The 16,563-nt window shown below is 40.0% G+C and overlaps 1 long non-coding RNA gene across 3 annotated transcripts in view; it reads left to right on the forward strand.

Annotated features, from left to right (window-relative positions):
- Positions 1 to 16,563, forward strand: part of LOC103349680 (uncharacterized) — a 57,603-nt gene that overhangs the window by 26,880 nt on the left and 14,160 nt on the right. The window contains exon 4 of one of the 3 annotated variants that reach the window (XR_011388797.2): positions 6,881 to 15,560. The exons of 1 other annotated variant lie outside the window; for it this stretch is intronic. This is a non-coding gene — a long non-coding RNA (uncharacterized LOC103349680). One more of the 3 variants, XR_011388796.2, reaches the window with a different exon arrangement.

Consider the following 16,563-nt stretch of genomic DNA (forward strand, 5'->3'; position numbering starts at 1 on the left):
TGATGGTTATGTTGTTCAGCTTTATCAACCATGTCACTATCTACGTATCTGTACGTATGGTTATCAAAATCTCGCACTGCACGGTATACTATATAATTTTTATTTGTCGAGTATACCATAACACAATCTTAAATGCCTTTTAAAATCTTTCAGTCAGAAAAAAATACTGCAATGTTTAACTAAAAAAGCTGATATCACATCAACCTAAGAAAAGGAAGAGGAAATGAATATTAAATTTAGAACTTAGTCGGCCGGAACCGTGGCTCACTAGGCTAATCCTCCGCCTTGCGGCGCCGGCACACCGGGTTCTAGTCCCGGTCGGGGAGCCAGATTCTGTCCCGGTTGCCCCTCTTCCAGGCCAGCTCTCTGCTGTGGCCAGGGAGTGCAGTGGAGGATGGCCCAAGTCCTTGGGTCCTGCACCCCATGGGAGACCAAGATAAGTACCTGGCTCCTGCCATTGGATCAGCGCGGTGTGGCAGCCGCGACGGCCATTGGAGGGTGAACCAACAGCAAAGGAAGACCTTTCTCTCTATCTCTCTCTCTCACTGTCCACTCTGCCTGTCAAAAAAAAAAAAAAAAAAAAAAAAAAAAAAAAAGAACTTAGTGAGACATCAGAATAGAAAAACGGAAATACCCAGACGAGTTTTCCATCAGTCCAGTAAAATTGACAAGTATGTGCCAAGTTCAGTAAGGAAAAACAAAAACACAGCCACCAACACCTAAACTTGAGAATGCTGAAAAGTTCTTCATTACAGATTGAAAGAAGATTGAATTAGGATTTAGAAGACGACAGTTGCTGGGCTTTCTCTCAAGTGCTGCGGGCACACAAGTAAAACACTGGAACATTGATTTCTATGTTTTGATTTAAGGAATGGAAAACAGGGCCTGACATTGTGGTAGATGGGTTAAACTATTGCCTGTGATCCTCGCACTGGTTCCTGTCCAGGCTATCCAACTTCCTCCTGATGCATCTGGGAAAGCAATGGAGGATGGCCCAAGTGCTTGGCCCCTGCACCCATATGCGAGACCCGGACGACGCTCCTGGCTTCTGGCTCCGGCATGACCCAGCCCTGTCGTTGTGGCCATCTGGGGAGTGAATCAGTGAACTTGGGCCATCTTCCACTGCTTTCCCAGGCCACAACAGAGAACTGCTTCTTTTGTCTTTATTCACAGGTAAGTACTTTTGCTCCTCATCTCTAGGAGGTGTCACTGGGAAGACAGGTGTGTTCAGTACAGGCTAGTGATTTGCTGGAAAGTAATCAGGATCCAGACTTTTTAAGTGATACTGATTTTTTTTCTTTTTACACTTGATGTGTATTATTCAATGAGTGGTTGAAATTATTTTTTCAAGTCATGTCTTAAAAATATTTTATACTATCCACCTATTATTAACAAATTTAATTATGTGATACCTACTAGAATAATGATTGTTTTAGCAGTATATAAAGTTTCTTTTCTTAAATGAAGAAAATGTTTGTTAATGATGTGAACAAAATCTATGAAACGTTTTTTGAATGTTGACACATTATTTTCAGTTAATTATTCCGTAAACCAAATACCAAAGCTCAATGCATGCACCCACATTCAATAAATATATTCATATCATATTCTCCCCTTTGTAATAGTATATCTGTGTGTTACACTGACTCTTTTTTTTTTAATTTTTTTTTTTGACAGGCAGAGTGGACAGTGAGAGAGAAAGACAGAGACAAAGGTCTTCCTTTTTGCCGTTGGTTCACCCTCCAATGGCCGTCGCGGCCAGCGCGCTGTGGCCGGCGCACCACGCTGATCCGATGGCAGGAGCCAGGTGCTTCTCCTGGTCTCCCATGGGGTGCAGGGCCCAAGCACTTGGGCCATCCTCCACTGCCTTCCCGGGCCACAGCAGAGAGCTGGCCTGGAAGAGGGGCAACCGGGACAGAATCTGGCTCCCCGACCGGGACTAGAACCCGGTGTGCCAGCGCCGCTAGGTGGAGGATTAGCCTAGTGAGCCGTGGCGCCGGCCTACACTGACTCTTAGAAAATAAGACAGTGTACAGATTTATTCTTGCTCTTTTACTTGAAAAGTGGATAATTTCATTATATTGAAGAACACAATTTTAATCTTAATTTCTCTTAATTCATTATATTACAAAATATATTTCATACTGTATCTTGCAGTGCTTTCATAACATTGTTGAAAAACATTAACATATTTATTTGAATGTTATTTATAATATTTGTAAATGAATATTAGCATATTTATTTGAATTGAATAGGCAGATGAGTGTTTTTCTGGTGCAAAGTAAATCTGAATTAAGTTGACAGATTTGGAAATAAGAAATGGCTTTGCTAAATGAGTTTCAGAGCCGACACTGTTCAGAAGTTAAATGTTTTAAATCCATCCCTCTTGATAATATTGATTAAAGTATATACTTAAAGCCTATAAGGTAGAATGGATCATTATAAAAATATTACATTCAAAAAGTTTTGAAGCAATTTTACTCTCTTGATTCTTCTTTAAGAGCAATCTCGCATTTGGGGTATAATGTGATTACAAAGGTGCTCGGCTCATAAATGCACAGGTGACTGAATTGTCACCAAGAGCATCCACCGGTGTGTCCACTGCTCAGGTCTTACAACGAAAGAACATTGCCAGCATCCCATAAGCTTCCTCATGCCTCTTAGCTTCCCAGTCTGTTTAATATATTGCTTTTCTGACACAAGACAGCACACTCCAGGTAGCCATGGCAACCTCCTCCTGGACTTCGGAATGGAACAAGGAGTAGAGAAGAACTGACTTGTAGGCAGAACCAGGTTTACCCCATTTGACTGGCTCACTTGCTAACGAGGGAAGTGGCTGCTCCTACGTTGAATGCCACTGAAATTTTGCTGGTTATATGGGAAAGGCTAAAAGAATCGTCATTGGGTAAATCTCAATAAAGCCTAAGAGAACGAACTCCAATGACTGGGTAACATCGCCATTCTTTGCTTTTAAAAAAATTGAAGAATGAATTAGATGTGTCAAAAAATAGGTTATTAAAATTAATGTCATCAGACATTAATGTCATGAGACAGAGGTGGTTAAACAAAGTGAGCAAAATTGATTTAACAAAACTTCCATTTCTGTCTGTATTTATGAACAAGGATCCCCAGAGCTTATCCCTGGTTACAGGAAATATTTGACTAGTGTGGATGTAAACCCATCTCTCTCAAGCTATGAGTAATATTTATCTGTGGACACATGAGAGTAACCCGGTCCTATTTACTTCATGAAGAGCTTTATTTCCAATAACTTAAAATTTCTGTTTAATAATTATTTATGAAAATTTGTAATAATGTTTTGACTAAATATGTATGACTAACAATTGCAGTGATAGCTGTATCTAGGAGGCAATTAACACTTACAGCCTTATGTTCACAGGCAATTAAAAACTTAATATTTCAATTTATATGCAAATATTTAGCAAAAATGGCGAGTAATATCAAGTTTCAAAAATAAATATATAATAAGATAAATTCCTGCAGCGAGCATTTTAATCGGGATGGGAATAGTCTAAGGAAAAAAAGGAACAAAACAAAATTTCTCATCCTTAAATAAAATCTGACTGACATTTTTTTAAGAATGGGTGGTGGTGGTGATGGTGGTGGTGTTCTGGTCTTAGGATGTCATTGGATATGTTATCATTTAAGCTTTATGTTTTTAAATGTCATTAGGTATCAGATCCTGCAAGTTATGTCTTTACAAACTTATGAATTCTTGGTGAAAATTGTGAGATGTCAACCCCTCCCCTCCAAATGAGCGTAGTAGTACACAGGTTTTATTTCATCTTGCAGGAGATGAGATTTAAACTTGAGGTATAATACAGCCATTTTAATTTCAGCTGAGTGATCAGCTATTGGTGAGTTTCGTATGCTTCCTTTATGGAAACCAGCATTCACAGACGTGGTCAGCAAACATCCATCCGTCCAGCACATGCTGAAAAATATTAGCACAGTCTGCAGAACAATAAAGATGATGTTTTTCAAGACCAGAAAGCACAAAGCAAACACTTTTGAAAGAAACGTCTGCTATAGAGACATTTTGAGAATCAGTGTTTGGACGTGTTTGCAACTTTGGTTTCTGCAAACATGGGTTGCTTATAAAATTTGTACTCCAAAAATATGAACACAAAATGATCTGACTGGCCCTGTCACCTGTAATACACAGTCCTGGTGGCTTTTAATGTCATTTGAAGATTCAATAGCTTCTGATTATTTTAAAAGACCAACTGATTGGCATCAGGGAAGGTGAATATTTCCTAATCTAGCAACTAATATCTACAAAATTGGTGCATGCATCTGAGAAAAATGAATATAATGATTTAGTAGGCCAGCCAATAATGCATTTTATTTTTACAGTTTGAATCTATGTAGATTTGTGAAATATCTTTATAGCTAGGGCAGCTTTTTAAAATAAATTCAAAACAAATTCAATTTAGGAAAAAGAATTGTGCTCACTCATGATCACAAAGTATTAAACCAAGATTTAAAAAATTAATTAATTAATTTGTGAGGCTGACAGGGAGGGAGGAAGGGAAGGAGAGAGAGAGAGAGAGAGAGAGAGAGAGAGCTCTCATCTGCTAGTTCCCTCCCAAATGCCCACATGGCTAGAGCTGAGCCAGGCTGAAACTGGGAGTAGCAAACTCAGTCCAGGTCTCCTACTTGAGCCATCATCTGCAGCCTCCCAGCATTCCCACGAGCAGGAAGTTAGGATGGGCAGCAGAGCTGGGGCCAGAACCCAGGCACTGGGAAATGGGCTGTGAGCACCCTAAAGAGACACTACAGAGAAGGAGAGATTGCACACCTGCTGGTTCCCTCCCCAGATGCCCAGAAACTCAGTCCCAGAGAGAACCTGACTTCTTGAGCCATCACCTGCTGCCTCCCAGGGTGCTCATTCACAGGAGGCTAGAATCCGGAGACTTGAGCCCAGGCGCTCCAACACGACATGTGGGTGTCCCCAGCAGCGTCTTAACTGCTGCACTGAGCTCTGTCTCCTAAAATGATTTTACAGGAGCAAAAAAGATGTTTTATTATTGAACTAAAAACCAGAAATTTTTGAAAGTTTGCCTTTGTATTAAATATAACATTTTTTTCTATCACTAAATTTGTTTCATGTACTCGATGAGAATAACTAGTGTGTGTGTACAAGTATTAAATAGGTAAATTGGGGTGAGCACTCAATATTTTTAACTGATGGGATGCAAGAGCTAAGCATTGGAAGCCATTTCTCTGTAAAACTTTAAGCAACTGACTTAAAATGTCTTGATGAAATAGATTGTCTGTATGGAATATATAAATAACCAAAATTGGCTCAATATGTAGAAGATCTACTCTGAATAAAATTGAAAAAGATGATAATTATCCCCCCAAATTTGCCAAAACCAGATGATTTTATGGATGTTATTTTAGACTCTGAAATTATAGATTTCTTTTGGAATTTAAAATGTCCCAGAGCATAAAGAAAGATGGAAATCTTCCCAGTTTATTTTAATCTCATATCAAAATCTGATAAAATTATCACAAGGAAAGAAAACTATAGCTAAATTTCTCTTATGATTATAGAGGCTAAAAAACCCTAAATAAAATCATCAACCCATATGTATTAAAAGAGCAACAAATTACTACCATACTAGGGTTTATTCTTGGAGTCCAGAATGGTTTAGAATAAAGAAATTTATTAATGTCATAGATACAAATGTTGAAAAGAGATCATATTAATAGATATCCTCCAAAATATCCAATTTAATTTAACCACCATGTTTGATAAAGGGCAGTCATGTGCTATGTCAGACAACACACGCATGATGGCATATGTCATATAGCTTAGACATGTATAGGCATGTAGTGAGTGCTGCCATCTTGGTTTGTGTGAGTACTCTCTGTGTTTGCCCAGTGATCACTTCTCAGCATCCCGGTCTTTAAGTGACACATGATTGTATTTAAGGGACCCAGTAAGAATATTCCATTTACACTGCATGTATATGCAGACAAAAACATAGGCATTAGGATGGCTCCTTCTCTTTCTCAAAGACATTCCTATTGAAGTCATACATACTTGGTGTAAACAGTTATACAATGTCATAATGTTTAAGTTAAAAAATTCTTTAAATAAGAACATTCAGTAAAATGGCCATTTACAACACACACACACACACACACACATCCAGACATATTAATTAGGAAGTTTTCCAGCAACAAATACAAACTACCTGGACAGACACTTCATTGAAATGTACAGAATCCACACAAAAACATTTGTATCCTTTTGCAAACGACATAGACAACCAACAAAACTTGATCCTACCAGATAAGAGGACTCAGTATTACCAGGAAATGAGTTGTTGCTAAATTTATTACATGAGCAGAATTCTACTGGATTTTTATAACATATAAATAACTGAATGATTTCAAAATGCAACCAGAAAAATAAATGACTGCAATACTCGAAATTTTTTTTGAAAACTAAGAGATTTGCTTTGTTTTCAAAATATAGTACCGAAATATAATATTTAAAATGATGATGCTTGAATAAAACAATGAAACAGAATATAGATCCTAAAAGAATTTCATAAGTTCTAAAGAGCTTCTATGTGCTAAAATGATATTATCCATTGGAAATATACATATTATTTAATAATGGTGTTGCAAATAAAATTTGAAAATAAAAGGCAAATTTCCCAGCTCATCACATAATCTAAATTAAATTCCAGATAAGATTTCAAATAGGGAAAGTGAATCGTGTTGATAGGGAGAATTCTCTAAGCATGAGGCGAGGGTTGGAACCAGTGTTTGTGGGAATGAAGCCTAATGAATTTGAGACTTTCCTTAAACAAAATGATGTAAAAATGTGAATGCAAAATAGGGGACGGATGAGGAATGTCTGCCTAGTGTGAGAAGACTAAGCTGAGAAATACACAGGCATCATAAAAACCCGGGAAATGAACACGAGGACTCAGGAACACACTCTGCAATGCCTTTTCCTACATGTTTTGTCAGGTGAGTGCCTCTTCCCATGATAATTATTTTTCACTATCATTTTATAAAGAAAAAAATAGAATAGCTGGTCTTTTTTTTTCTCATGTTTAATCAAAGTACTTTGTCTAAATTGATGGTCTGTAAAAGTTTCTGATGGCTTCACAATTCATATCTGATAAAACATACAATTTTTAGTGTTGTTGAGTTGGGAACACCTCCAATAAGTCTTTCGTATGTATTTGGACAATCACAGGCCTCTTCTGTGGTGTGTAACCTCGTATCACAATTTGAATTGGTTACACTCATTTACCGAACTAGCCTTGATGGAGCTGTGATACAGAATTATGTCAGTTATCCTCTGTGATGTCTGGATTTCCTGACAAATCAGCAACAAAATGTAACTGTTTCTTCTTCAACCTTGTTAATTGATACACTCTTTATGATTAAGTAGTAAATCTAAGAGTTGTAAGGCTTATTTATAACATCTATTTAAAATTTATCTCTTTTGACCAATTATGTTTTCATTAGATGAGTTCTTTTGGTTACAATTCGCTTTTTAATGTCAAATAATCTATTGATACCATTCAGAAATCCACAACATAATTTTATTCTACAGAAAATTTAAAATTATATATACTTCATGATCAAGTTTCAGTTCTTTTTATGCATTATCAAGAAGACAATTCTGTTATGAGTAGGCATTGATGAGAAGTAAACCCTATGCGTATAATTTTGCAGAATAGCTCCTGGCTCATATGGAGAAGTGACAGCAGGCCGCAGAAATACATCTTACAAAACTCAACATGTCTGGAACACAGCTTCCCTTCCTTAAAGCCCCCAAGTCTCTTACTAGTGTCTCAGATGCCATTTAACACAAAGTTGGGTGTTTGAAGGGGAAGTGAGAATGAAAAGACACTGACCATGATTAAAATATGTGACTTTTGAAAGTTTTCTGACTGGGGCAACACGTTACTAGGGCTCCTTCCAGAACCCTAGTAGATCCCTCTCTAGACACAAAGACAAGCCCAGCGCTCTCTGCTCATTAGTTAAACAGCTTACACATGATAAACAGCCACAATGCAAGATGTAGTTTATGGCTAAAAGGCAATGACAAGTGGGGAAAATTTCTACCACAGATATAATTCATATAAATAATATAATAAATAATTCACATCAATACTATAATATTGAATATAGATACTTGATTCAGAAGAAAATGCATTAATTAAAAAATAAACAATTCACATAAGCATTTGCTCCTATTCTCCAGTTTGATCATAGAATCCCTTAGTATCTGTGAACCCAAAGGTTCCAGGAGTCTGAGTACCAAAGTCCACAGGTGCTTAAATCCCTTGTATAAAATGGGGTAGTGTTGCATATGACCCACACATACCCTGCATATGCTTGAAGTCATCTTTCAATTACTTGTAAGATCTCATACACTGGAAATACTATGTAAATAGCTGTTATATTCTATCACTGTGATTTTTAAAAGATTTATTTATTTATTTGAAAGGCAGAGTGACAGGGCCAGAGAGAAGGCCTCAATGGCCAGGGCTGGGACAGGTGAAAGCCAGGAGTCAGGAGGTCCATTCTGGACTCCCATTCGGGTGGCAGGAACCCAACTACCTGGCCATTGTCTGCTGCCTTCCCAGGCACACTGGGAGCTGAATCAGAAGTGGAGCAGCTGAGACTCAAGGGTGCACTCTGATAGGGGATGCTGGTGTCATGAGAAAAATCTCAAGCCACCATGCCACAACGCTGGCCTCTCTATTGTACTATTTAGGGAATAACGACAAGAAAACAAAAAGTCTTTACATATTTCAGTTCAGAAGCATGTTTTTCCCCAAATATTTTCAATCTGTGGTTGGTTGGATTTACAGATACAGAGGGGGCCAACTGTGTGTGTGTTTGCCTGGTGCGTGTGTGTGTATGAATGACAAGCATATAAAGTCATGTGGTTGTAGCACACAACATCTCAATACTATATGTATGTAAATACACATGTGTATTTACCTGTGTGTTGTATATATATAAATATATTTTAATGATTTATTTATTTATTTGAAAGAGAGAGATAGGAAGAGACGAGGTGGTGGAGGGGGGAGGGAAATCATCTATCTGCTGTTTCACTCCCCAAATGGCCAAACAGCCAGGGCTGAGCCAGGCTGAAGCCAGGAGCCTGGAACTTCATCTGGGTCACCCGGGTGGGTGGCAGGAGTCAAGCACTTGGGCCATCTTCTGCTGCTTTCCCAGGTGCATTAGCAGGGAGCTGGATCAGAAGCGGAATAGCTGGGACAACTGGTGCTCATATGGGATGGCTGCACCCCAGGTGGCAGCTTATCCCACTGTGCCACGATGCTGGTCTCTGTGCAATATAGATCATCGGGCACCAAAACGGATTACAATTATTTACAACTATTTATTTTTTGAAAAAGAAGTGCTAAGTCACAAGTGTCTTTACTAATTTGCATTTTTCTTAACACGTATAAAGTAATTGATAAATCCTGCCCTAATTGTGTCTGAACCCATTGTTCAAAAGTATTGGACAGAAAATTCTGTGTTTTCCAACTAGTCAGTTAGAAATAAAGCCACTTATCCTATAGACAGCAACACGTTAAAACAACTAAGGAAGCTGACAAAGTTACAGAGAACGAGTGACAGGAAATGCATTCCAGGACCCTGCGGAAGAAGCCTGTTTGAGAGGGGGAACTGAAGGCAGAGGAACCAGACGATCACCATGCTGGTCCAGGCATGACCAGGAGTTACCCTGTGGTCTGTGGGAGACAGAACCTCATACAAAAGCTAACAGGGAAACTGTGGGAGAAGATTGTATCTGAGCTGGTGTAAAGGGTAGCAAGGAGAGTCTTTCCCTTTCATTGATATTGAACTTACCTCCTTTTTTCCTGGTATTTGCTTTCTATGAATCCTAATTCCTCCCTTGGTTTAATTTCCCTTTCCTTGCTACGTATCATTTGAATCTCGGAGGGAGCACCGATCGAAATTCAGGGACTTGGTGTACGCTTCATTGTCCACCATCTCTCAGCTCTGATGAAGCTTGCTGAGATGCTCGAAGAAAGAAAAACGGCAGTGAAGTTACCTGATTGAATTCAGTTGGCTCCATCACATTCAGCAAACACCCAGTGCCTTTGCGAAGTGTCCACTCCCTTGCAGTTTTCTGCGGATTTCTCTGATCATGGGACAGTCACATAGGGCAACCCAACACTGTACTTCAAGGACTGTACGGGGGGTATCAAATCACTCAGATTTGGGAAGCGGTGATTCTGAAGGGCCTCAGCTGAGCTGAGTGGGAAGAGTAGGAAGTCACACTTGTCCACGAGGAGAGAACAGGACATACAGAAAGTAGAAATGGGAGGAGACCCAGAGAAGTTGGTAACCATCGGGCACTCAGGGAATAGTCTGGTTGTGGACAATGCAAGAAGAAACCGGTCAGGCTGATCTCACTGGAGTGGCCATCCTCTTGGCTTCTACAAAAACTCACTTTCAGAGAACAGTGGAGGCCAGAGCACAGTGCTTCATTCTGGGGTGAAATGTCTTCTACCAGCTTCTTGCATCTTGAAGGGAAGAGAGCAAGGAACAGAAGGAAAGCACCATCTTTTTCAATCCAAACCTTTCTAGGACTTGACTTTGCTTTCTTAATATACTCCAGCTTCCTGAACCTGCACATGAAGTTCTTCATATTATGAAATTAGTGTAGTGTCTATTTGCTATTTTTCCAGATTTATTTTGGCAAAAGATTCATCATTTCAAGAACTTCTTGGCAGAAATTAAGGTAAGAAGATAACTTTTATAGTTGAGCATGTTTGTCTTCAATAAAAACACCAAACTCAGAATTAGCCATGTAATAAAAGGATGGTTTTCAGAAGTTGAGGTTGTTGAACACTTTGGACTTGTGAAGTGACTTACGTTGGGAAGGGCAAGGACCAGATCACCCAGCTTGGTCTTTCTGGGGGCAGGAATGTAGTGCATGGACACGGACCACTCACAAGTGACAACTGTCGACACAACCAGCAAAGTGAGAACCTGTTGTGGGACAGGTCACTTGGCTTCTGAGAAGAGTACTGTGGTTGATGCTGACACTGGGAAAAGACCGATCTTGTTAGTTTGAACTTGGAGCCCAGGAAACATTAGAAGTTTGGCAAGAAACAGACCAAGGGGAAAAAAAATAACTCAGTGGAGATTGGAAGAGGTTGAATGGTATCTTTAACTCCAGCGGCAAATCATTGTGGTCCGAGGAGCAGTGAACAGGTGATTTTCTGACCACAAAGGACATGATGACCTTCGACAAAGACATGGAAGTTAGGGCAGCTGTACGTACTCTGAGAGTCTGACAGCACCCATAGCCACCTGCCCTGGCTCAGACACAAAGTCCCATGAGACGTGTGTGTCTGTGTGTGGTGTGTGAAAGATTCATTCTGCTTTTATAGCAATAACCAGATGCTAAAAATAAGTGCTAGCATCAATGACTTCTAAAATAAGTCAATTTTAGGGTCACTCTTGGGACCCTACATCCCACCCCACCTGCCTCATCATGTATAGCAACTCACAGATGGGTTCATCTGCGTCTCTTTAATGCTTCCTCCTTGTGGGTCCTTCCATTTGCAGTTCAGCAAATAGCTTCACAATCTACACAGGAACTTGGACTCAAAACCCAGGAGTGATTCTACATTTCTCTGTCTTTTGCACCTTTACACTAACTTTCATATATTATATTATATTATATTATATTATATTATATTATATTATATATAACTTCCAAACACAGGAATAAGGCTTTTTTCAGTGAGCTTACACTATGATAGAGTAGCCATATCAATTTTTTACAAAAAATAGTAAATAAATATTTTAGTGAAATATATGTAAATATTTATATAAATACACATATCTGTATAAGTAGGGGTCATTGGTTAATTTTACTCTCATATGTAGTGCCATATAATTATCAGCATGTGTATGTCTAAGAATATGTTTGATATAAACATACACACTCATATGTCTTTCTTCCTGTAAAAAAGGTTGCCGTATGGACTCTACCAGAGTGTAAATTCACTAAAAAAAGTCTTATTCCAATTTTTTATACATCCAATGCTTTGTGCATTGCCTTGTACATAACATAATGAGTGTTTTGTGAACTGTAATAATACTTTTATACCCTTAGGAGGCTTACTTATATTTCACAATATCTATTTGAGCACTCAATCATTTTCACGTCAAGATCAAGATACAAAATGTTAATACCAAATAAATGATCAACAATCCTGGCCTAAATATATGAAGGCCTGATTCCTAACAGCCATGCAGAATTGAGTTCTGCTGGACTCTTCAGCTCTCCTGGCCAGCCAGATGTGCTCATTCCTGTCAGGTAGCACCTACCATGCCCTCCAAGCCTTCAGAGAGTGCCCGGTCTAGCAGGACCGTGTTCAGACCATCAATGTTCTCAGACATGTTCATTCCAATAATTAGCACTCTGTGTAAGAGGGTAAAGATTAATCAATAGCACCTCAGATTAGCACATGGAGAACGATCTCTGGGTTTTTCCACCAATTTTTATTGCATCTCATATAAATAAGTCATAATTCTTATTCTCAGGAATCTTCTACTCTAAAAATAGGTAAAACCGACACACCTAGAGAGAGATAAGAACATCCACAAACAGAATGAGTATTTCTGACTCCCCTTCAATGGAAACATTCCAAACTAAATTAAGAGACTCCTAGCTCTATTCTTTCCCAAAGCTCCCTTGTTGCTGTTTTCTCCTTTTCTTTATGGAAGGGAAGAGATCACTTATTTGACCCCACCTGTTGATTTCTCCTATTCCTCCTCCATCATTCTTTTTCTTCCATCATTGTCATGACAGCAGGAGATTAAGGGAAAGGAGTGCAAATGATGGCGTGGCGATTTCCCAACTCCTGTTAACTTTTTTTTTTTTTTTTTTGACAGGCAGAGTGGACAGTGAGAGAGAGAGAGAGAGAGAGTAAGGTCTTCCTTTTGCCGTTGGTTCACCCTCCAGTGACCGCTGTGGCCGGTGCACCGCACTGATCTGAAGCCAGGAGCCAGGTGCTTCTCCTGGTCTCCCATGCGGGTACAGGGCCTAAGGACTTGGGCCATCCTCCACTGCACTCCCTGGCCACAGCAGAGAGCTGGACTGGAAGAGGAGCAACCGGGACAGAATCCGGCACCCCGACTGGGACTAGAACCCGGTGTGCCGGCGCTGCAGGCGGAGGATTAGCCTAGTGAGCCACAGCGCCAGCTCCTATTAACTCTTTATATGAGGAACTTCTTTATCATTTGGTCCCCACCCTCTTTACATTTCTACATTTGTCTTGCTTTCTGCTGTTAGATTTCCCCCTTGAAACAAACAAACCTTGAGAAGTAAAAGTCCTGGTTTTTCATTTTGCAATCACTTACTGCATTGCATTAGCTCTGGGTAGTTGCTATTCGCTCTCAAGTTTCTGAGGCAGACTTCATGTCTTTGGCATAGTTTACCTCCAAGACTCCTGAAAAAGGAATGCATTTTCTCTCTCACCCCACTGCCGTGTTTCGTCGTAGGGTGCGCTGCAGGCTACTGCTTGTTAAAGGGCTATGTCCAACATGGTATCTGCTTGATTGTTTATGATGGATTAACTTCCACCTAATCATTTAGACTAGAACCAGCTGCTTAGGACTGTGGCAAAAATCGTGTTTTCATCCTTTTCTAATGAGTTCAATGTGGTTGCTTTTCTTTTTGAGAAATGAAATGTTTCTTTCATAAAATCAATTTGTAATGTGCATTTGCCATTTTATTTTCTCTTGAATGCTTCATTTATCTCAATAGTAGCATAAATGAGCACGACATGGCAGCTCATTGTCTAACGACTTATGGTGCTCCGAGGGTGAGGCTTAGAACCGATCAACAGAGACCCACAGGTGGCTTCCTCAGAAACAGAAGAAACCATTTGCCTTTTAGATTTGCTCAGCTTGCAATTCATTTCTCCTGAAAAGAGTCAACAATGACACATTTCAGTTCAAATTTAATTTATGCTGTTTGTTGTTTAAAACAACACAGTATCTGTTCCATTTACCCTGTTGCACAAGGCTGCTGAGTTGCTTGTGAGTTCCAGGTCCTGTCTGTGCTATGGAAAATCAGGTGTCAGCTCAGTGTCATATTTGCCCAATTCCCCACTCTCAAGGCTGCAATCCCTTATTGCTCACACAGACATCTGGTCCAAGGATGTGTTTTTGTTAAAAACAACAGCAAGAACAAATTGGGGAGTAGCTTGCATTGCAATTCCACTTTCAGGTTTGCCAAGTGACTCGTTTGGATTCCCTGGTGCACTTGAGACAAGGACTTGGGAAGTCCCAACTGAGTCGTCTTAGGAGATACAAATGAGGGCATGGGCAAAGGGAGGAGTCACACCCAGGGTCACCTTTATCCCCCTACTTCCACCCTGGGGAGGGAGTTACAACCCCAGAGTTGCCAGCTTCCCACCAAGCCACTGAGCAAGCTGGCCTAGCTTGGGCGCCTGAGGAAGTCTCATGCAGAGCAGGTGCGAGGAGGCATCAGGTGCGCAAGGACTATTGCTGCGGACCCAAGAGAGCTCAGGTGTAGGGCTCTTGGGATGGCTGCTGGGAAGGTATTACAAACCCGGATATAGCTTCATCAGGGTTCTTCCCTGAGAAGCGTCTGTCCTGTCTGGAATGGAATATCACCAACTTGCAGACAATACTGAGAGGCAAAGTGGTCAAGTAGTTACCATTGTAGGCTCAGAGGTCTGACTTCCTGTGTGTCAGTGTCAACTCCTGACACTTACTACCTTGGGCCAGGTAACCTGATCTCTCTAGTCTGGGGTTCTCATCTGTCAAGTGGAGCTAATCCTCTCAGAGCCATTGTGAGGACCAACTGAGGTCTTGCCTAGGAAGCCTTAGCGCCCTGACTGACACACAGGCAAAGGTTAACCGTTGGTGATGATTGAGTGCAGCTTACTAGTGCTTCTCAGCTGAAGTGATGTGCAGGTGAGGAACAGGTGTTACAAAACCATGTTCTAGCCAGTCACAAAAGAAGACAAATACTGTATGATTCTACTCACATGAGTTACCCATAATAGTCAAATTGATAGGAACGGAAAGTAGAATAGTGGATGCCAGGGGTTGGGAGAACAGGGGAATGGGAGTTACAGTCTAATGGGATTAGAGTTTCAGTTTTGCAAGATGAAAAAGTACTAGAGGTGGGTTTCACAGCAATGTGAATGTACTTGACACCACTGAACTGCACACTTACAGATGAACACAAAGGTGAATTCTCTGTCATGTTATGTAATTTTAACCATAACTCAAAGTAAAAAATATAAAAAAGAGCAATGTTGAGAAGCACCATCAGCCATCAATCAGACATTTTATTTATCAAACAGAACCCACGATTTGCTGCTATTGCTCTTGTACTGTAGTCATGTACTTCAACATTGAATTCTGGAAGATGTTTCAGATCACCTGACATTGCCTCCTCATCCCCCGACCCTCCATGAGAGACCCTCACGTTCTGCCACAAAAATAAAGGCCATTGTTCTTAATCCAGATGTTGCCTCTTAAACAGCAGGCTTCCAGCAGGGTTCAGGAGGATACAAGGAAACACGATTCAGAAGCTTGACAGGTCAGTACGGACTCCAGCTCCATGTGGGTAGATCCAATTTTACAACTTCAAGGATGTGGCAAGTCAATTCTTCAAGAAGAAAGAGCGTGGTAAGATAGAAGATGTCATCCAAAATCGACCAGATTAAGGACAGAACCAAAGTACCCCGGGCAGTGAAGTTCCGGGAGTTGTTTTCTACCTGTAGGTTCCAGAACAAAAGGCCTTGTGATTCTCTAGAACACTGCAGAACTGAAGACAGAAGTAAATTTCAGTCATGGCCCATTATTCACCAGGAATCTCACTCTCAAACAATTCTCTTCTAGAGATTTTTGCAGGCAGCAAAATCACAAAAATATGATAAAAAGGAGGAGAATAATCTCTCAGAAGTATCCCTTGGGATGGTGATACTTGGTGTGTTCCCTAACCTTCAAAATCCAATTTACTTACTTTCTACTTCTTGTAAAGCTAAGGAAATACCCATACTCAGGTATCACCATCTTAGAGAACTTTTTCTCAATAACCATCCAGCTTATCTGAGTCTATAATGAATCACATTTCTAAAATATTGATGTATACATGAGACTTATGATTTAATAGCTTGTCTGAAATTCAGACCTTGATTTCTGATAGCAACATCAAATTCATTAAAAGATTGCCTATGCACATGAAATCAGAAGAGTAGGATAATTTTAAGAGACTCATACAAGTCAGGAAAAAGATCACATTTGTCTTCTAGTGACTTGTGTTACCTGATGCTGGCTTTGATTGCTGGTATTAACACTAATAAGTTCTTGATCTCCACTATAGCATCCCACTTTCAAGTTCTAATCAGGCCATCTTCTTTAACATGCTAGTCCAGAGAGGTATATTGAGTAGGTCCCAGCTTTCTTAGCTACAACATTTCCCCTGCTTTCTGTAGATGGCTTGAGACAGGCTTTCTGTGC

The sequence above is a fragment of the Oryctolagus cuniculus genome, chromosome 5 (assembly GCF_051225735.1).
Source record: "Oryctolagus cuniculus isolate XC-2025 breed Fujian yellow rabbit chromosome 5, ASM5122573v1, whole genome shotgun sequence".
NCBI classification, from domain to species: Eukaryota; Metazoa; Chordata; class Mammalia; order Lagomorpha; family Leporidae; genus Oryctolagus; species Oryctolagus cuniculus.